Source organism: Triticum urartu, chromosome 1A (assembly GCF_056163025.1).
Source record: "Triticum urartu cultivar PI428250 chromosome 1A, HENAU_Tu73, whole genome shotgun sequence".
In the NCBI taxonomy this organism is placed as follows: Eukaryota; Viridiplantae; Streptophyta; class Magnoliopsida; order Poales; family Poaceae; genus Triticum; species Triticum urartu.
The window spans coordinates 400934278-400955197 of record NC_141873.1 but is presented as its reverse complement, the minus strand read 5'-3'; the positions used below and the strand labels follow the sequence as shown (position 1 = coordinate 400955197).

The following is a 20920-nucleotide window of genomic DNA, read 5'->3' as shown; positions in this document are numbered from 1 at the left end:
TAATCATGCCTTTACGCCTATCGTCGTAGAAGCAGTGACTTTGAAAGATTATGCGGATTGGGTATCCAATCAATTAATCCTCCAAACCAACTAAACCGGGGAAGCTGAAGCGGAAATGCAATTCTCGGGTGAGGGAAGGGGGAAGCTCCAGGAAGGCTTCGCTCGCTCGCTCAAAAAGCTCTAACGCTCGTTTACGAGTGGAGTGCATAAGCCCTTATTGAAGTAGGGTGAGGCCTTACTACACGAGCTCGTAAGTCAAGCACGGAACGAGCCTTGTCTACGAAGCTTCGCTTCATCATCTTGCTTGCTTCTGGCGAAGCTTAACGCACTATAACATAGGCATGCATGATGGTATGGTAGGAAGACTCCTTTTAAGGCCGACCACTACATAGGAGCGATAGGAAGCCAAGCCGTCAAAAGGAAAGGCGAGCAGCCCTTATTGCAATAGCAAACGGCCTACTTATAGCCCTATTTATACCCTTTCTCGGGGACTTCAACGGGCCTTACAAGCTCAATAAATTGCAATTCTTCACCTTTTCCTCAGACAGTGGGAATGCATTTTCTTACTTGATTGACATTGACAGATATGTGTACCACACCGAACAAGCAATATGTCATATGCTTGATGTACCAGCCAAGCCAGCTCTTTTTTTCTCAGTTCCCTTATCCTTAGCGCAAAAGTAAAAAGAAAATGAAAGAGAGTTTGTATTTGCAAATGAAAATGAATATGGATCTAAATAAATTAGATAATCAATAAATAAGAATTGGAATAATAGAAAAAATCTCCTTCGCCCCTTATCTCTTCATCATCGTCGGTTCCGTCACTTGTGGTATTCGTTTAGAATCTTGTTGACCCTACTCGCTTACTCCTATTTTCCTTATTTCTTTTTCTACATAATTAATTAGAACTTTCTTGAAAGAATGGGGTTCTCTCTGGGGGGGCGCACCCTCTCTTCCTTTTTGAGAAAGATGGGCTTGTTTTTTTTTCAATAAGTTCTATTGCTTTGACACATTTAGTATATAACATAATATATATAAGAAAAGTACTAAAGGCGAAGGGCATTCTGTTGTACAGCTACTTTGGTATAGTTACAAAGGTAACCGGTAGGTGACTGTTGAATCGACAGTAGTTACGAAAGGGGGAAATAGCTCAGTTGGTTAGAGTGCTGGTCTGTCACGCCAGAAGTCGCGGGTTCGAACCCCGTTTTCCCCGCCCGATCTTTCTTTCTTCCCGAGGTCATACCTCTGCCACTTTACCCTGAGTTTCACTAAGGCATATAACCCCATTCGGGTAAGAGGAGCAAGCAGTGGGGAACATCTATTTATATGCGTGTTAGCATCAACAGCATCTTTTTGAAAGTAAATTACATCGATCCTCGGTGCTAGGTACTCAGGTAAGTAAATCCTGAGGATAGAACTAGAGCAAGTAAGCTCATCGCACTATCAAGTCAGTCAGGAACTAGTCTGCCAAGCTTAAGAAGAAGTGAAAAGTAAGCAAGTTGTCATCTAGTGAGGGCTAAAAGACACGGAGAACATCCCCCCTCTATTTGCCAATAGCTTCCGCCTTCCTCTCTTTCATTTCATGTCGGTTCAGCCGAGCCAATAGATTCCATAGGCGGGTCAGTTATAGCTGTAGTAGCCTTTGATTAGGTCCTTTCAATAGACTTTCCGTAGCTATAATTCGATAGACTTTCCGTAGCTCAGTACTGCTGATCGTTGACGCCCGCAACTGTACTTACGGCTGTACTTGTGAAAAGAGATAGAGCCGTCTCGCTATGACTCAAAGATGGTCAAAAAGCTAATAGATGGGCCACAAAAGGTAGAGGAGAGGGGGTAAGAAGAGTAGACTTACTACTGGATACAAGATAGGGTATACAGCTAAAAGGGTGAGATAGAGGAATGAAATGAGCCAGTGAAACGGTCCACGACCACAAGTATTGAGCTATAACCATAAAACTTGGGGAGTGCCTCAAGAAAATCCATTGAAATAGAAGACCCAGGTTGTAATGGAACAGACAAAGGTTGAAGAAGACCAGCAGGAAGGGTGTGCTCACTCTTGTTGAGTTGACACACATTACAGTGAAGAACAAACTTGGAGGGAGAAAAAGAAACCAGAAGGGACCCATTGTTTCTGTGCAAGTCGAACAATGATGGAAAAGCATCCAGTATGTAGCCGACATATGCCAACAACCCAAATGCACATATGCTAGTTAAGTTGAAACTCCTAAATTAAAGCGCAAGCAACAAAACTACTTTTTTGAAGGCGCGGAGCGTTGAAGAAGAGCATAGCTCGATTAACACAACTAGGGGCAATATGGTTCATTTTCCTAGAACACCACAACAAATGTCCCTACCAGCTGTTGCCAGTGAAGCTGAAACCATGGCTACCCCTCAACAAGCCTCTAGCTCTTATCCTAGGCCTGAACCGCCTGAACCTCCAATTACCGTACCATTGGTACTGAATACGACCACCACTCACACCTATTCCAGACCTTTAAACCCCTGACCACCTAGACCTCTAGTAGCAAAGCAACTAAAAGACCCAATCACAAAAATAACCCTCTCTATCCCCCTCAAAACCTTGGCACGAACACTTGTTTCCAGCCACCTATGGCCTTCCTCACAGCTCAAAACATGATAATATTAGACCTAATCCTGCACCTCCACCACCACAACCAAGACCCAATTCAATACCAAATATCCCATTTTCCCAACCAATACTTTTGCCCTATGCTGGAAATTCCATGAAACCAGAAGTGCCAATATATACTTACCTTAACCAACCGCTTCCAACTCAACAGCATGACCCGTACCAATACCTGCAAGAACAAAGGCCGCAAAATCAATATCAATATGGGCAGCAGATACATCAACCTCCTAGAGTTTCTTTTCCAATATTTGAAGGGGCCAGGTCTTGGATACAAAAGTGTGAACATTACTTTTCGGTGTACCAAGTTACGGATTGGTACAAGGTAGAACTTTCGGCTATGCACCTTAGGGGGAGAGCTGAAAGCTGGTACAACAGTTTCTTAGTGAATAGGGGACAAGTATCTTGGCAAGAGTGAATTCAAGAGATTGTAGAGAGGTTTGAGGTAAGAAATGTGGTTGGTGTAGTTGATGAGTTTAATCACTTGAGGCAAAGAGGAAGCCTAGAAGAGTACAAGTCACACACAATTGGCAGAATTGAGGGCTGCCATGTTGAGGTGCAATCCCTATTACGATGACAACCTTTTTCGACAAAGTTTTCTTGGGGGTAAGGGTATTGTAAATAGAGATAGATGTTTCGTCCGGCTCTGAGAAACAATTCGGCAACCCCGCTCTTCCCTTTGCCTCTTCCACATCTATTTTTGAAACTTGATTCGGTTGAGTTTGAAGCAAGGATCTAATCAGATAACGCTTTGTTCTCCAATGAATGGAGGTGGAATAATTTCTTGAGATAGAGAAAGCTACATCTCGACTTTATTTAAACGAAAGAAAAAGGTTAGTCCTGCTCCTAGACTTCCAATTCCAAGTAGTAGTAACGGAAAGGAACAGGTTTAGGAGAACTTTTTTTATGTCTTTCTTATAGCGATCGCTGAAAGTCAGTCAATGCCCTGGCTTCAATGAATGAAGACCGATGGGCTACGAAGTGGAGATGATGTCGTCGTGTCATTGCTCGTGATGTCTTCACCAGGATTTGACTTACCAATGTGAAAGGTACCGTGCCAGTGGTTCTATCATTTAGATAGAGAGTGATCTTTCCTTCTTGTCGAAGAAAGATATGACGTTGGGAAGGGAAAGGGAGTAGAAACGTTTTCGTAGCCTTGGGGCGAAGGGCTGAGAGTTCCGTGATCCAGTTCTTTGAGCATACATAGGTTGAGGATGGAACTCCTATAGCAATCGATGTGGAAAAAGGCAACAGCCGAGAATACAAAGCAGAAAAAGCGAGTGAGATCTTGACTTTCTATTATCATACAACATAGAAGTATTTAATCAAATCAGAAAGAGCCCTGGGATTTGACCAAAACGGCATAATTGAAAGCTCTCGTCTCAGTCGCTCGCCTAAGAAAAGGTACCGGGTTGCTCCGTGATGACGAATAAGCAACCCAGCCCAATCCTTGCTTTCATAGAAAAAGGTGAATTTACTCGAATATTCGTTCAATGACTCAATATTTAGTAATCAAATCATGCGTTTGTTAGATCATTTAGTGAGAAATAAAACGAGAATAAAGAGAGAGTCCTCACCTCAATATCGACAACAATGACCTGGCAAGTGAAGTAAAGTAAAAGCAAAGTAGAGCCCGGTTGATGTCAAACGTTTTCAAATCTTACCCACCATATCCATTCATGCACGTTACTAGATGAAAAGTAAAAAATAAAGCAATGATGGTTTTTATCAGAGCCACTTTACAACCGGTTTAGCAACTTCTTCATGCCCCTACGAACGAAATATTTGGAGTTTGACAACTGGTTGACGCCGGTTGATACTCGAATGAATATATCGCCGGTAGATACTTGCTTTTCTAATGAGGTAGACACTTTTGCATGTTAAGGTTTCCACTTCAAACCATCCAGATTTACACTTCAATTTCTCGTTGTTGACACGGTTTACACTTGACTTCATTCAAACTGACACTTATGTATCTATCTAGGCGGGCGGGCACTTAACCAAACTCAGGTTGACACAAACTATACAAAAGTCTTAATTAGGGTGTTTTTTTCCGATCAACCCGAAACTCCGAACAGAACCGACCCTGACTAGACCTTTTCCCAAGCAACTCCGAATACTGGAAAATCTGAATGAAATTCGATAAGAGAAATCAGAGCATGTTTCTAAATTTGTGATAACTACTTATTTATGAGTGAGAAATGCTTCATGCGAGCACCCTTGGCGGCCTGCTTTTGAGACAGGGAGGCCATGCTCGTATCTATGCTTTTCATCATTGGTCTGGTCTACTCGTACCCCACCCCACAAGGTACATCTTCGACTACCGTGCTTCTTATCTTGACGCTATACATTCAGTTCAGTCAGTCCCAGAGACTTATCCTTCAGAAAAAGGTAATCCACCCATATTGGACTTTTCTTCACCTGGCCTCGCGGATTCAATACCGAATTCTCTTCGCATACCGGCCTGCTAATTCCGGGATTAGCTGTTCTCAATGACTGGTGGATGCCTCTTTTCTACCTTAGAAATCGTTTTTTTTTATGTACCTTCTCCCTCTCTACACCTTTTTTCCGCCTCGCCGCCCAGAAAGACCTATAGAAGAAGGAAGAATTCAATCCGTATACTCCAAGCGCCGTAACTATCGCACTTTCCAAGCAACCCTCCAATGAAGAAAGTGCAATTGAAACAATCAAGAACGGAAAAATAATTAGACTCCCTCGTCAATTGTTTGGATTGGAATTAGGCTCCTCTACTCTAGTCGTCCTCTTCTATTTCGGGCAGTAGCTCAGCCCGTTCCGGGCCTTCCTTTACTGAATCTATTAGTAGTTGCACTTTTCGACATATGCCTTTATTTAGGCATTGGTTGTAGGCATCCCCTTCTCTTCAAGGAATTTCTGCGCCCGGTTCCTGATCAAGTGTTGGAAAAACCGGAATATGATGCTTTCTACTTCAGCAGTAGGGTTGGCCTGAAGCCAGCCCATAGAATAGATACGGGCGTGTTCTACACAGGAGTTCTTGTAGAACATGTTCCAATCAAACCTCTTTCCCTTCGTCTCCGGTTTTCAATACGAACAAGTGTCATCCTCTTCTCCCATCGTTTGGATGGAATACCCACGTGGAGCTGACCTTCACTTTTCAGAGACAGGGGCAAGCCGATAATTTGTAGCCTCCCTGGTTGTTTTCTGGAAATTTCAGTAGAAGTGAAGCCCTGTAGGAGCTCCCTAAGGACTCTAGCTAAGACCTTTTTGAGACCCTGGGTGACTCGCGTGGACTTATCCCCTCTCGGTAAGCCGAAGACCATATCGTCTGCGTAGCGTGCGTAATAGAAGACTACGGCCCCATCCTCTCGGACCATTACCCTTTCAAGCTTGGCATCCAATATATGGAGATAGCAGTGAATGAGGACAGGTTCAATCGGGCTTCCGAGCGGTATTCCTCGCTTCTGGCACGTGTAACTCTTACCTTTTCTATCTACGTGTGGTTTTCATGAAAACCTATTTTATCAACCTATGGACTCCTTTCAATGACAGAGTCTTTGGAGCAAATTGGTTCAGGATTCTAAGGTTAGAAAAGAGTTACCACTCAAGGGAGGAACAGGATATGTGGAAGGCTATCCTGGTGGCTCAAGACTGACCGGTATACCTGGACCAGTCTATATTGAGCCATATTCATCAATTCGTCAGGCAATTTGGCCTCACACAATGTATCCCTGTTCCACCAGACGCTTAATCAACCCTGGAACACAAGAGAACCCTTCTTATCGAAGAGAATTGCGTATTAAACAGATGAGAGAAATAGCCCTAAATATGTGCATCGAGTAAGTCATTACCTTCTATTCGATCTCCAGTATCGCTCATCAAGTACTTGATCAGATTCCTCTTTTTTCTTGCAATTGCAAAGTGGTGGAAAAAATTTGTATTTCGGTCACCATGTCGTAGCCAATTGGCTCTGCCCCGCTGGAGCCATGCTACTTCTTCTTGTTCAAACAGGTTCTCGAGCAGCAGTCAAATTGACTTCCCCTGCTTGAGCGTAATGCCCGCCCCTGGTGTGGTGGAAAAAGCCTCGTTTTCTATTCCTTTTAAAGCTGCTGATGCGAGCTACCGAACAAACAAGATTAGTACAAAAAGCCACAACTAGCACTAGCTTTCGTGATTGCTTCTTTCTACCTTTCTCACTCCGGTAATTGCTCCTTCTCCAAAATATCACTACGGACAAGATGAGCTAATAGAAAAAGTTAGGGCAACAGATGATAGCGACTCGCCAGACTCGAACTGGCATAGGCGGATCGGATCAAACGAAATTAGCCTTTCTTCCATCAACAGGAATCGCTTTGATTTCGCAGTTCAAGAGGATGGTGGGGGCAACCTCTCTACATCTGCGGGCCGGTAGGCCAGCCAACTAACTCTTCAAATGAAGAACTGATTACTCCACATCTATGAACCTATCATTCCCCGCCCTTGCCCATTATTTCTTTTTGTATCACGCTAGGACTTTGCCTCTTTTTTTGAGGAAAAATATGGAAGTAGAATCTCCTCTCTTTTAGAGGCGTCTTCCAAATCCAATTTAAGATCAATGAGGTCTTTCAGAGAGCCGCTGCTCTTTCCATTAAATTCTAGGATCTCTTCGATCCTATGCGCAAAAGCAAGGTGTGAGCCCGCGACCCCTCGATCGCTCTCAGAGTCAATCGGCCCAAACCGGGTTATGAGCTCAACGAAAAAAAAAGTATTTTTAGAAATTGCCTGCAAAACCGCCTTGCGAGCGTTAGCGTCAGCGTCAGCGCCATCTCCCGATGGATATTTTTTGCGCATCTCCAATAGCGCCTTGGCCCTATTTTCTTCTTCGTCTATTGGGGAAGAAGAAGAGGTGGAGTAGCAGGCGGATCTCATCCCTCCTGCGGACTTCCCCGTACTCAAAGTGACTCTGAGAGATTGCGCTTCTCTACTAATCGCATTCTGTTCAAGAATCACTGTTTTCATGATCGAATGACGAAATAGATATACGAACTGTATAGGATCATTCGCTGGGATGGGATAAGTGATTCTTTTATAGGATTCCCATGGGATCGTAGAATCAACTAAGGATGGAATAGGTATTTGTGATCGATCAGCTTCCAGTATGACCGAAGACTTTCTATCTGCATTCAGAATAACCACACAATCAGGTTGTTGGTTCAACCCAAAATTGATCTTCTTCTTTCTTGAACGGAATTTTTTTTTATTTGCAAAAGATTTGGTCAAAAACGCCCCGATCTTCCATTGAGAATCATCGAAACAATGAGAATTCACATTTCTTAAATAGCTTCTTAAATAGCTCGCCATTTCTTCCGTTATCTCATAAATAAATAAATGATTGGTCTTTAAAAAGAAGGAACGGCCTTTTTGACGACTGGGAGATCCTATAAAATGAAGAGCGTTTCGTAAACAAATCAGTGTCTTATCTGAATCGAGAATAGCAATTCCATTTCTTGAACCACGGATATAGACTTTGAAATGGTGATCAGCTACCCGACGGCCGAGATGTGCATTCGTACAAAGTAATTTAGTACAGACTATCGAAAGCATTGTCATTTTGCGATTTGAGTTCCGGAGATACAGGTGGTAAGTTATGGGTAATGCGGGGGAACTTTAAGACGAGATAGAATACCTAATATGGGAGTGGTTTAAGTGAGAGAATAGCTCCCTTACCAAACCAACTGAGCTATTTGCCATGTTTTTGACAAATGACCTAACTTTGATGTGATGTGCCCGGCTAGCCCGGATCATTCTTAGAGCAGTCGAGGTTACCGGAATTACGGCCTTCCATACAAGAACTGGCACTATTGTAACTCGCTATGGGCCTCCTGCCTTCTCGAAAGAAACTGGCTTTTGAAGAAATTACTCTATTTTACGCATTTAGTTGAAGCGGATTCAAAGAGCTCTATCGAGCAAGGAAGGAGTATACTATACTGTAGCTGGATAAGCTAGATACCAAAACTTTGATAAAGATTGAGGCAACCCATTTGAGGAAGAACCGGACGGACCCCTGTGGAGATGGCATAAACAATCCTTTGACGAACTTTCTGGTTAACATAGAATCTATGAGTTTTTTCTTCTAATTACTACTACTAACATTATTCAATCTGGTATCCAAGAATTTATTAAGCTCATCCCGCAAGCACATGTACACATCTTGGATTTTACCGTCTTAAGATGGAAGAAGATTCGTTCTCCTACCCATTTCTAAGTTAAGCAAGAGATAACTCATAATTTGATATGCACTCGCACTCGCATCTTGGGTCACTGGAACCTGATGATAATTACTCACTCCTTCATCCTGAGAAAGGATCTTGGCTATGAAAAAAAATGGATCACTAGCTTGCGCAGCAAATTGAATGAAACTTTCGTCCGAAGTAAACATTTCAGTCTGGTGTTCGTTATACCATTTAAGGGCATCATCTAAGTTCGAGAACTTTGGATACTTAAAGGCTGCAGCACATGCTAAGTGTTGACTGAGATTCTTTTTTTCCGACAGGTGGTTTTGTGCTGGAGGTTGAGGATGATCGGCAGAAAAGAGTAATAAACTTTTTGACAAATCACGCTCATGAAAATGCAATACACCTGAACGGTAGATTCTACCACGGAAGTCCATGAATGCTGGCAAATAGAATTGATAACCTTCGTATGCTGACGCAAGTCTTATTAAAAAATCTTCATAACTAGCCTGCTGCACCTGTTTTAATAATTTATTTAACAGTATGTTATAGCTACAAGCATTATTAATACCTTTGACGTTATTGAAGTAGCACTCCCTCAATATGTCTGAGGCTTCTGTCGGATTCACGCGAGCCAGAGCATTTGGTAAAAGAAGCCCACACTCAACTAAACATTGACGATTCTTTTCCAGAAATCTCAAGAGCCTTTTGTTTATTTCAAACGCTTGAGACTGAAGCCCATTCAAAATATCACACATCTGCTTGTATTCTTTTTTATGTAACTTTATATAGAAGTGGTTTAAGTCATGGGAAGTTAATAGCCGAAAGTGATTCTAGATATCCCCCGTGGGTTTGCATAAGTAACCTCCTATCAGATCCGATAATGTATCAGGATCAGACCCCCTCTCTGCTGGTTGCCAATCCAAGGGTTTGCAAAGCATCGGAAGATTGAGTTTGATAGGGAGCAGATTTATGTTCAAATTGCACATAACATAACAAGAATTCTCTATATACCCTTGACCTTTCTTAAGAACCAGCACTGGATCTTCTTTTGTTACTCCCCTATCTGTTGATATATGTAGAACATTTCTTTCAATCATGAATTGGAGCAAGTATTTCCCGATATCATAATGACACTGAATTTTTTTCTTTTTCTCTTTTTTGCTAGCACCTTTGGGCTGAACAACATCCTTAACTGATTCTACCTTACTAGTGAGTACTGCTTCCACCTTACCACTACCTGGTGCTTTGTATTGTAGAAACCTTGCTTGTTCTCGTACAGTTGAATTAAGTTGATCTATAAATCTAGCTGCCTTAACTGCGGATGATTCCTGAAGAGTGTTGAATACCAAGCCTAGTACATGAATCATGATAGCCTCAAGCGTATAGATACCAAACATCTTAAGCATAGGTAAGCTACTTGGTAGGCAACCCTTTAGATATTGCTTAGCGTTAGGCTGATCTTTATTAATCAAGAACTTTACTATGTTAGGAGTTACTTTAAATAGATTATCCTCATCGAACTTCATTGTGCAATTTGCAATTTGATTCTGTAAATCTATTAATTCAGTATCGGAAAACACACCATTTTGATTCTTCTTTTCATTAATCAACAACTTTCTAACATCATCCTGATACATATCAACATTAGAAGTCTTTTTCGTTTTGTCAATATCCAACAGCTTAGCGTAGTAATCGTTCCAGAACTCCTTAATAATACGTGCATTTTGCAAAGATTTCTCATTCTCAATGCTATCATCATATGTCTCGGAACAATAAAATAGAACCTGCATACTTTTATTTGTTACCCTTACTAAACCGCAGTAAGGATACGAATACGACTGAAATAAACTACTAGAATCTAAATATAAGGAAAGGATCAGAATAAGTACTAATGCTCTGTATAATACTTTTCCCCGAGCGATGGTTTAGCGGATTCGGAATTGTAACCAAGCATCCTGGGTTCTATACCCGATTCAACACTAGAGCATGCAGCCGATCCTGGATACATAACTATATAAAGTGTGCAGTTTTGGATCTTTATTGGTAGCCAGTCTTTCACTTCTGCCTCTCCACTCCCATGCCTTTCTTGGTCGGACCAACCCAACCGGCGATTTCCGACAAGTCTTTCTGCTTAGAGCAAGAAGCGGAACCAAAATAAAGCTTTCTTTATTTTCATTTATGGATAACCAATCCATTTTCCAATATAGTTGGGAGATTTTACCCAAGAAATGGGTACATAAAATGAAAAGATCGGAACATGGGAATAGATCTTATACCAATACTGACTACCCATTTCCATTGTTGTGCTTTCTAAAATGGCATACCTATACAAGGGTTCAAGTTTCGATCGATATTTGCGGAGTGGATCATCCCTCTCGAAAACGAAGATTTGAAGTTGTCCATAATTTACTGAGTACTCGGTATAACTCACGCATTCGTGTACAAACAAGTGCAGACGAAGTAACACGAATATCTCCGGTAGTCAGTCTATTTCCATCAGCCGGCCGGTGGGAGCGAGAAGTATGGGATATGTCTGGTGTTTCTTCCATCAATCATCCGGATTTACGCCGTATATCAACAGATTATGGTTTCGAGGGTCATCCATTACGAAAAGACTTTCCTCTGAGTGGATATGTGGAAGTACGCTATGATGATCCAGAGAAACGTGTGGTTTCTGAACCCATTGAGATGACCCAAGAATTTCGCTATTTCGATTTTGCTAGTCCTTGGGAACAGCGTAGCGACGGATAATTCCGAATCTACATAGGTCTAGTCCAGGGGACAAATCAATAGGAAATGCTATTTGCTTCTTAAGAAGAAGAACTTTTTTGAAATGAAAGAGTTTCCACGGGCGTCGAATATCATTTCTTCAAATAAGGAAGAAGTGTTATCGAAGGATTTCCTTCCATTCTTCCTAGTATGGAAGAAGTAAAGAAAAAGTACTGCGTCTCGATCTATACGAAAGGGCACTGGTTTTTTCTTTCGGTTTCATTGATAGCAGAAGAGTACGCTAGCTAGCGGAGCCTGAAAACGCTTGCTTGCGCCCCACCCCTACGGAAACTATTGCCTATGCTTGCTGCTCGCTCAGTGTCAGTAGAAGGGAAGAAAAGATGGTCACTCCTTTTAGGAACATGGCGAGCCTTGCTTACGACTGTTGCACTTCACTCGCTGCTCGTTCATTCACTTGCTCATGAACTCGCTGCTTCGCCAGAAGCGACTAGTCGCCTCCTTTCCTCCGCCGAAAGATGCTTAGCCAGAAGCGACGAAGGAGGGGAGCTGGGGAAGGCCGACGATGGCAATGAGGGGGAAGCTGTCGTAGAAGCTTTGCCCCTTGCTTTACATAAATTGTTATGAACTTACTAAATGACCTTATTTATTCTCCCGGAACGCTAGCAAATCTAATAGTTCCATCTGCTCTTCTTAACTTAAGAACGAAGGCCGCCATCCTTCTTATTCAGGAACCCTTTGTTTGAGGAGGGCGTATCCCCGGGAAGGGGAGAGTGGCCGAGCGGTCAAAAGCGACAGACTGTAAATCTGTTGAAGGTTTTCTACGTAGGTTCGAATCCTGCCTCTCCCACTTGTTGTAGACTTAAGAGAAGAGAAAGTAGGCGGAAGCCTAGGAGGGCCAACCGAGCGAAGCTCTTTTTTTTTGCCGTGCCGTGAAGTGCAATTTTCTCGTATGCGTTTTAGAGAGGTTGTCGAAAAAAGACGATCTATAGAGATTCCCCATCTATATCCAATCGAGAATAGAAGCGAGTCGCTTCCGGCGTCGGCTTGTAGTCTCTGCAGTCGGCACACGCACGCGCCCGCCATCATGCCTCCTTGGTTCGGGACGAAGCCAAGCGAGACATACGATAGACGAAGGAAGCGCCCACCCAGCAGGAGGGCTAAAACCTGTAGTTTTGAAGTTGCAAACTCCAGCTTCGAAGCTGGAGTGCTTTAGCCCTTTTTTAAGCAAGAATCACCGTCTTGAGCGCCTTGCGCGCTCAAGAACAAGCAAGGGATGAGCGCTTTGTTGCTAAAGCGGATACGTTTTCTTGCTGGGGAAGGCTAGTTTGATCGAGGATTGGAGAGGAGGGAGAGGTGGAATAAAAAGCTCGGGATGGATTTTGGAGTCTTTGTGCGAGCCGTATGCGGTGAGAGTCGCACGTACGGTAAGGAGGGGGGTTCGCGTCTATACGTGTAGTGTGGTGGTTGGGCCTACCCACCCTATTTGTTCCATGATCTATGGGTCTACTGGAGCTACCCACTTCGATCAATTAGCCAAGATTTTGACCGGATACGAAATCACTGGTGCTCGATCTAGTGGTATTTTTATGGGGATTCTTTTTATCGCTGTAGGATTCCTATTCAAGATTACTGCAGTTCCTTTTCGGGCGGCTGTAGGACGGACGGCCCCCTATAGGTAGTAGGGTAGGGTGGGTGGTACCGCTCAGATAGCGGCCAATCCTCCTAACTGCGCGCGGGCCGGGCTTAGAGCGCGTGAAACTCATCACTACCTCGTAAGGGCGTTGAGACCATAGCATGTTACACAAAAGCGCCGCTTTCTCAGGAGTGTTGTCACACAGCTGCCCGACTAGAAGAGCTACTCGCTCTGTAGTGTTGTCACACAAGATAAGCACGCCGCCCGCCTGCTGGCCGGGCGAATCGAAGTTATCTTCCGGTCAACTGTCCACCCAGTCAAGTGCAAAAAACACAGTGGAATCACGCAACGCACGCTGCTGGTGTGCTTCCTGCCCACGAGGAAAGAAGAGCGACAAGGTTCAGATTTGACTGTTTGCAGCATGGGAGCTGATTACCCAAAAAATCCCTGGGAAAAAAGAAAAGATATCTCGGTAACGAAAACCATAGGAGGCTGTATTGGCGAGATCCAAGGGTTCACAGCAGCCCAAAAGAAAAACCGCCTGGAAGTCCGAGGACCTTTAGTACCGTACCGAACCAGCAGCCTTCGCGCCAAGCGACGACCGCCCTTGTCCCTTTCCTTTTTCCATTCAGCCTACTTCTTAGCTTTGTTCCGTCAGTCTAAGGCAAAGCTTAAGTGGTTTGCCTACCTTACCCACTTGATGAAAGGGAACGAACTTCGTTTCCTTGGCGGCTTTATGGATGGATTCAGTCAGAAAAAACTCCTTCCTTTTGAAAAAAGTGACGCTTTGCGTCTTCGCTTCCGAGGGTTAGGGTATAGGCCGTTTCGAGCAAGCTTTCGCTTTTTCTCCCGGCTTTCTACAACTTTCGCTTTAGCTTCCAAAGGCGACCCAATGACCTTTCCGGAATTGGAAGTATTCGTCGCCCTACCCTAAGAAAGAAGTCACTATAAAACTGCTTGCCCTCCAGAAGTACCAAAGGTGCGCGGAGCCCGGTGAAAATGAATATGTTTGCTACTGAAAGAAGCCTGCCTATTGACTAATATTCGTCTTTAGAATGAAAGTAGCTATGAAGCCCAATCTACTGTCGATTCAAAAGGGGGCATAGTCATATGGGTGGGGTGTTTGTGGGGAGCTGCCTTGGATATGAGGAATTCCTCCAATCTAAAAAAAAAAGAACAAAGAAAAAGTCCGTGACGAAGATCTTTCTTTTCTATCAATAGATAGGAATGAGTGTTCGTTATAGGGGATAGGATCCATCTGCTCTCTCTCTCTCTCTCTATTTTCTTTGATGCAATTTAGAGAGAAAGAGCAGTGCGAATTAGAAAAAAAAGAGAATCGGGAGATGATTCCAAAATAGATACATAGACATCTAAAGTAAAGGGATGTATATATTATTCCTATATATATCATCTATCTATGAAAAAAGTAAACAGAGTTCGTTTTTGGGTTCCCCGAAGCCCCGAATGGATTGGATCGTTTCTGCTTCTGCCAACGAAATGAAGGCCTCGCCCCTTCCGAATGCTTCTCCGATCCTGAAGTTCTCGCGAAGAGAATAAGATGCAGCTCCCCCTCCCTCTGTCTTTTTCCGCTTTGCTAATCTTCCCCTCTAACGCGGGCCGGGCTTAGGCGGGCGCGGGAGGAAGAAAGAAAGTCGAAGAGCGTCTTCTCCTTTGTCCTTTTTTCAGTGCAACACAGGAAAGCACCCTCTTTTTGTAATCCCTGCAGCTTCCCAGAGGCTTGCTTTTTTTTTATTGAACGCATGGCGTAGCTAGGACCCCTCCAATCATGTTTGAGCCTATGTTCACCCGGGGCCAAAAAAGGAGAATTCCGGAATGCCTGCCGACGTTCAGATAAGGTGCATATCCCTTACCACTAAAGGAAAGGCTCGACGAAGGGGGGGATATTAGCTGGGTAAGGAAAACGCTTTCGGAGATTGAGATGTCGATTTGTTTTTCATCGAAAAGGAAGAAGGCCGAGGGGATAGCAGCCTTCCTTCGGGCTTTGCCTGCCGACGTTCTAATAAAGAATTCCGGCTCGGCCCGGGAAAGCGCTGGCAACAACATAAAGAAAGGGGTCCATGTAGCTGCTGCGCCCGCCCACTGAGCAGCAGGTTCGGCATCTACTACAAAAGAGAGAATCCACTTCAGATAACCACGTCTCTGCTAGGCAGCGTGTGGAATGGCCGAGAGCGGACCAAATGGATATATAATCCAAGCCGAGAGTGGAGTTACGTGAACAGCCGTCTGATGGAAAACAACTTTCACGTTCGGTTCAGAGAGCACTTTTTTCGTTGAGAATAAGTCCTTCCCTTTTGTGTGAATTCCCCAGCGGCGAATTAACAACTTGTGGGGCCCTATCTATTCAATCTCTCGAGCCCCAAGAAAACCCCCCTCTCCCTCGGACTCAATCTCTCTTTTGACTCTATATATGTGGGCACCTGATATCTATGAGGGTTCACCCACCCCGGTGACAGCATTCCTTTCTATTGCGCCTAAAATCTCTATTTCTGCAAATATGTCACGTGTTTCTATTGTTGCTTCCTATGGGGGTACATTACAACAAATCTTCTTTTTCTGCAGCATTGCTTCTATGATCTTAGGAGCACTGGCCGCCATGGCCCAAACGAAAGTCAAAAGACCTCTAGCTCATAGTTCGATTGGACATGTAGGTTATATTCGTACTGGTTTCTCATGTGGAACCATAGAAGGAATTCAATCACTACTAATTGGTATATTTATTTATGCATCAATGACGATAGATGCATTCGCCATAGTTCCAGCATTACGGCAAACCCGTGTCAAATATATAGCGGATTTGGGCGCTCTAGCCAAAACGAATCCTATTTCGGCTATGACCTTCTCCATTACAATGTTCTCATACGCAGGAATACCCCCGTTAGCCGGCTTTTGTAGCAAATTCTATTTGTTCTTCGCCGCTTTGGGTTGTGGGGCTTACTTCCTAGCCCCAGTGGGAGTAGTGACTAGCGTTATAGGTCGTTGGGCGGCCGGAAGGTTGCCATGAGTAAGGTTGGGAGACCGAAGGCAGTTTTCCGTGCACCGGACACGTAGCTTACCGAATCAGTTGCAACACAGATGGGAATGCATGCTACGAAAGACAGGGTCGAGTCTGATACATCAACCGTCGACTCCATATCCTTGTACGAGTCCACAATCACTACACGAGATGAACCTGGGTTTGGTGAATGGAAGTTGGCCTTAGGTGTAATAGGACTCCCAGTTACTGCGCGCGATCGTATACTGAGGTGCTCCCCGTCGGTTGTTGGAACGACGCGAGCCGGGCCGGGCCTCGATTCCTTTCAAAAAGATGAAGGGACAGAGGTGACTAATTCCCCATCTCATTTGGGGCGGAAAACGAATCGACATCTCGATGTGATACAGCCCTTTCCATTTTCGTTGGGAAAGAACGGCGAAGTCCATCCGAACCCTCCAATGAAGAAATAAGAGGAGAGCAAAGCGCCAATGGCGCGCGAAGCGCATGCGGAAGGGGCACGGAGAAATAAAGAAGTGTGGGGGAGAAGCAGCCGAGCTCATTCCCTTCGCTTCCTGGGCCCAAAGCAGTGCTTTGTTTCCTGGCCAAATCAAGGATTTGGGGCTGATTGCAAAAGATATCTGAATAGAAAGATAGATCCATCCATCTATCCAGATATCTAAAAAAGAATCGATTTCGATTTCATGAAACCTTTGATTCAAAGAACTGCGCTTAGCCCCCCCGCTCATGAAACGGCTCTGCTGCAATGGATGGCAGAGGGTCCGTAGTACCCGAAGCACTGGAGTGATCCAGTAGCCGGGAAGGGGCCTAGAAGTGCCTACTACTACACCACACTACACTTGGCTCTACACATTTACAGAGCTTACCCCTGTCCAGTGTCTGGCAGAACGTTGGGGGCTTCAATCGTCGACTCGTTATCCCCATCTCAGCCCAGGCTAACGGAGCCTGACTTATTCAGGGGAGAGAGTGGAGCCTATCGAAGCACTCTTGAGAGTAAGATCCTTGGCTCCTCTTCATTCTCTACAGGGGTCTCTGCCCACATGGAAGCGGGGCAGAGATGGATAAGATCAAACACGGGAATAAGAAGCATTTGAAATGCCTTTTTGATCATTTTGATAGAGGGGGATGGATAAAGTGGGCAAAACAGACTCACATTTTTCAATCGAAAAGATGGGTTCCTTTTTCGTCTCGACAAAGAAAGAATCATCTTGAAAACGCTCCTAACCCCTTCGTAGGGCCGTGTATAGTAAGTGATCCGAACCTGCCCGGAGCGAGCCCCCCTTAGAGGCAAGTGAAGTTGGTGAGCCGTATGATGGGCAACTATCTCCTGCGGTTCGGAGAGGACTCAGCTGTTAGTTAGTACCCCCTTGGTTTCGGGGTGGACCCTTTCACTCTATTTTATTATATACGCTTAGCGAAAAGAATGTTTTTTGATAGACCTAGGACATGGATTCTATATGAACCAATGGATCGTGACAAGTCGTTACTACTAGCAATGACTTCCTCTTCCATTACTTCATCCTTTCCATATCCCTCTCCCTTGTTCGATCTTACTCATCAAATGGCACTCAGTTCATATCTGTAAGTTCGTTCGATCATTGACAAGGTTCAAAGAAAGGGTGGGCCATTCACCATGAAGGCTAAAAGCGAGATAGGCTTTACTGGACATTTTCGCTTACAAAGGCGAAGACAATTCCGCGTTTTTTCAGCCGATTCTCCGAAATTTAAGACAATTATCCTCACTCAAACTTCAAAAAGTCCTTTTTTTTCTGATGTAAATTCTGTCTGTCTCCTTTGTCCTTCCTAACGCTAGTCTAGTCTCCGATTAAAGGATTGATACGGGCGTGCTTCCTTGCAGAGGGTTGTTTTAGACACCTACCCACCAGAAACTTCGCTTTGCCACCCAGGTATAACCAAAGCCTTCCACAAAGGAATATTTACTACTGGGTCCATCACGTGTCCAGATACCGGTGCATCCCTTGCCGTTTCCCCATCGGCTGAAGTTGGATCAAAGTCCCCGGACGCGAATGCTCATTATAGAAAGAACTAGGCCTACTTAGGTAAACAGGCACCCCATCACTACCGTAGTAGTTGAAATCTCTAACTTAGGTGCGTTTGCCCATTACTTCTACCCATCTACGCGATTCTGAGATCCAGCCATTGGAACTGAGAGATCCCCGCTGTTTGACCTACTCAAGTAGGCTTTCTATTGAATATCCACCCGTGGTAATTGCTTGACTGGTAGAAGCACCAAGCTTTGGTACTATAGTCGTACTCGAGACCCTATTGAGCTGCTTAGTCTTCTCCTTTCTTTGGCTGGTGAAGGGACGGTGGACTTGTTGTTTCATTGCTCTCGCGCTCTGATCTTGATATTGATTGCCAACTCGGATAGAGGAAGTAAGCTGTTCTGTTTGGGCCATCGTTCTCTGTTCTATTGGATTTGACACTTTTTCTGATCTCCCTCTGCCTGTTTTTGAGCTCAATAAAAGAGAAAGTTTCATGCCAGTATGGGCGAAAACCATCAATTTTCACATTCCCCTAATAAATGGGTGTTTTTGAGGTCCTTTTTCCGATCAGTTTCATGCCAGTATGGGGTCAAAGTATACAAAAATCACATTCTCCCCGTAGAACGCTGTTTTTAGAGCTCTCCTTTTTTGGAAACTTTCATTGCGCATAGTACGAAAACCAACAGAAATCCCACTGGCAAGGGTGTTGTGCCGGTTGCCGACCAGGCGATCGACCAGCTTCCGACCAGAAGCGTTGGTCCAGTGAGGTGAGCCACGACCAGAACAGAGCTGTTACAAAGGAAGCCCACTCCCTTATGTTCTGATGGGAAATAGGACTAGGATCTGTAATAGTTGTATCTGCTTTCCTTTGGTTTGCATGGGCACGTGATACATTCCTAGCATGACGTTGGAACAAGCAAGGACCCAGCGTGATCCAGAGGGCAAGCCCATCCCGGGTAACTTTGTATCCTGACCCAAGCCGGAAGTTTGTCGAACTTGTAGTCTAGGACATTGGTAGGGATCCGCATGGGCACGCTGAACAATCCGATGGCCACCCACAACACGAAACATCGGCCCCGCTCGTAGCGCTTGCCGATCATCCCTATCTCTACCGGGCCCGTATTCCCCGCCTCGCTGATACTTATTCATTTCTTTGAATCGATAAAGATGGGTATCCATGCCTCTTAGTTCCGGGGAGATACTGGTTATGCCAGTGTGGACAAGTTCAAATGGAGCAAACCCGCAAGAGCATGGAGCATAGGATTTGAATTAGCCCAATGCGGATGGCAGCGATCGAGCAACTAAACGAGCGAACTCCAAATAGAAATCTTTTGCGCTTTCCTAATGTGTTCTAACAGGTGTTACAAGCTTCGATAATCTAGTGTGAACTAACCCGAACTATGGTTTCGCTTCCCTAAACTATGTGGTATAATCACTTTAAGTGAAGCATGTCCCGATGATTCCCCGGATAGGAGAAGGCCAGCTGGGTCATTTGTTTGTATAATTACGAGTCAATTCACTCCTGCGGTTTTTGCCCGAGTCAAAAGACAAGCAAGTCCTTTGAGTACACAGCGAACGAAGTGCCAGAATGTGAGCCTAGGGTGAACAGTGGTGCTTCCATGGCAGTTGGATAGTAGATCAGAGAGGCAGGCCAGTAGAATATGGAGTTGTTTTCGTTCTCTTGTTATTCTTTTCTGGCTATAAGTATTTCTGTCTTGGATTCGTTTGGCCATTAGGTTTGAATTGCCTTCTCTTTCTGTCTTCCATTTGAATTCCGTGATTTATCCTGCTATTTGGAGAGTAGTTGATATGGTCTTTCTTGGGTTTGGCTTTCAAAGTGCAGTTCGAAAAGAGTGAGTTGCTGTCAATGGCTGGAATGGAATATATAAATAAGATGGAAAATATGGCTTTCTTTCCATCTACCTATTTGAAGTAGTAAGCTTATCTTTTAGGTGGGAATAGTTTACAATCGAGTTTGAAAGCATTAATGAAGTGAGCCTATTACATCAAGTTCTTTTTTGACCTTTTCATTTGAAAGTAGCCATAGGCAAGGAAGGCTACCTATTGATACGGAAAGAAAGCCATCTCTGGCTATTCTTTTTTAGGGTGGAAAAGAGTGCTCCATATCCATATATGTGCTTGGAGGGAAGGCCACATCTTTAATTGTATTCTTTTTCGAGGTCATCCTCTTCAGCCTGTGTTAGTAGTGCTAGTTTTTCGTTTTTAGTACCTTACGGGTCTATAGAAAGGCTTAGAGGATCCTAAAGTGTCAGTTTATGTTGGAATTGCTTTGCTCTTTTTCAAGCAAATAAGCTTGAAAGAAAGTGCTTTTATTTGAGTGGAAATGAAAGAAGAAATCGTCTATCTAGACAGAGTATGTGTATTATTCGGTCCATGCTTGCCCTTCTAGGCCCTTTAGATCTATATCTATCTTACTATCGAAAAGGGTTTTAGGAGGAGCAGAGCAAGTCGCGTTTACAGCCAGCAGTTCTTATGGGCGTAACTCCCTCTAGTATTCCAATAATCTCCTTTCCTCCAATATGTCACTAGTATTCAAGTATGCGGCTCGTATTAGTATGCCAGGCATTCGAGAGACCAGAATTCTTTTCATAGCCTTCCCTTCAATATGCCATCTTGTCTTGCGGCGCTCTATCCTTCCAAGCGAGCCTGTGCTCGGGGAGCACTCCTTCTATCATTCATAAA

General features: G+C 44.2%; 2 non-coding genes and 1 pseudogene across 2 annotated transcripts; 2 read left to right on the top strand and 1 right to left on the bottom strand.

Moving 5' to 3' along the window:
• Positions 1–1139: 1139 nt before the first annotated feature.
• Positions 1140–1213, top strand: TRNAD-GUC (transfer RNA aspartic acid (anticodon GUC)). The gene has a single exon. It is a non-coding gene; the product is annotated as a tRNA-Asp (tRNA).
• A 5796-nt stretch (positions 1214–7009) lies between these two features.
• On the bottom strand, positions 7010–9282 carry LOC147991425 (small ribosomal subunit protein uS2m pseudogene; annotated as a pseudogene).
• Positions 9283–12332: 3050 nt separating this feature from the next.
• Positions 12333–12415, top strand: TRNAY-GUA (transfer RNA tyrosine (anticodon GUA)). The gene has a single exon. It is a non-coding gene; the product is annotated as a tRNA-Tyr (tRNA).
• Positions 12416–20920: the final 8505 nt, after the last annotated feature.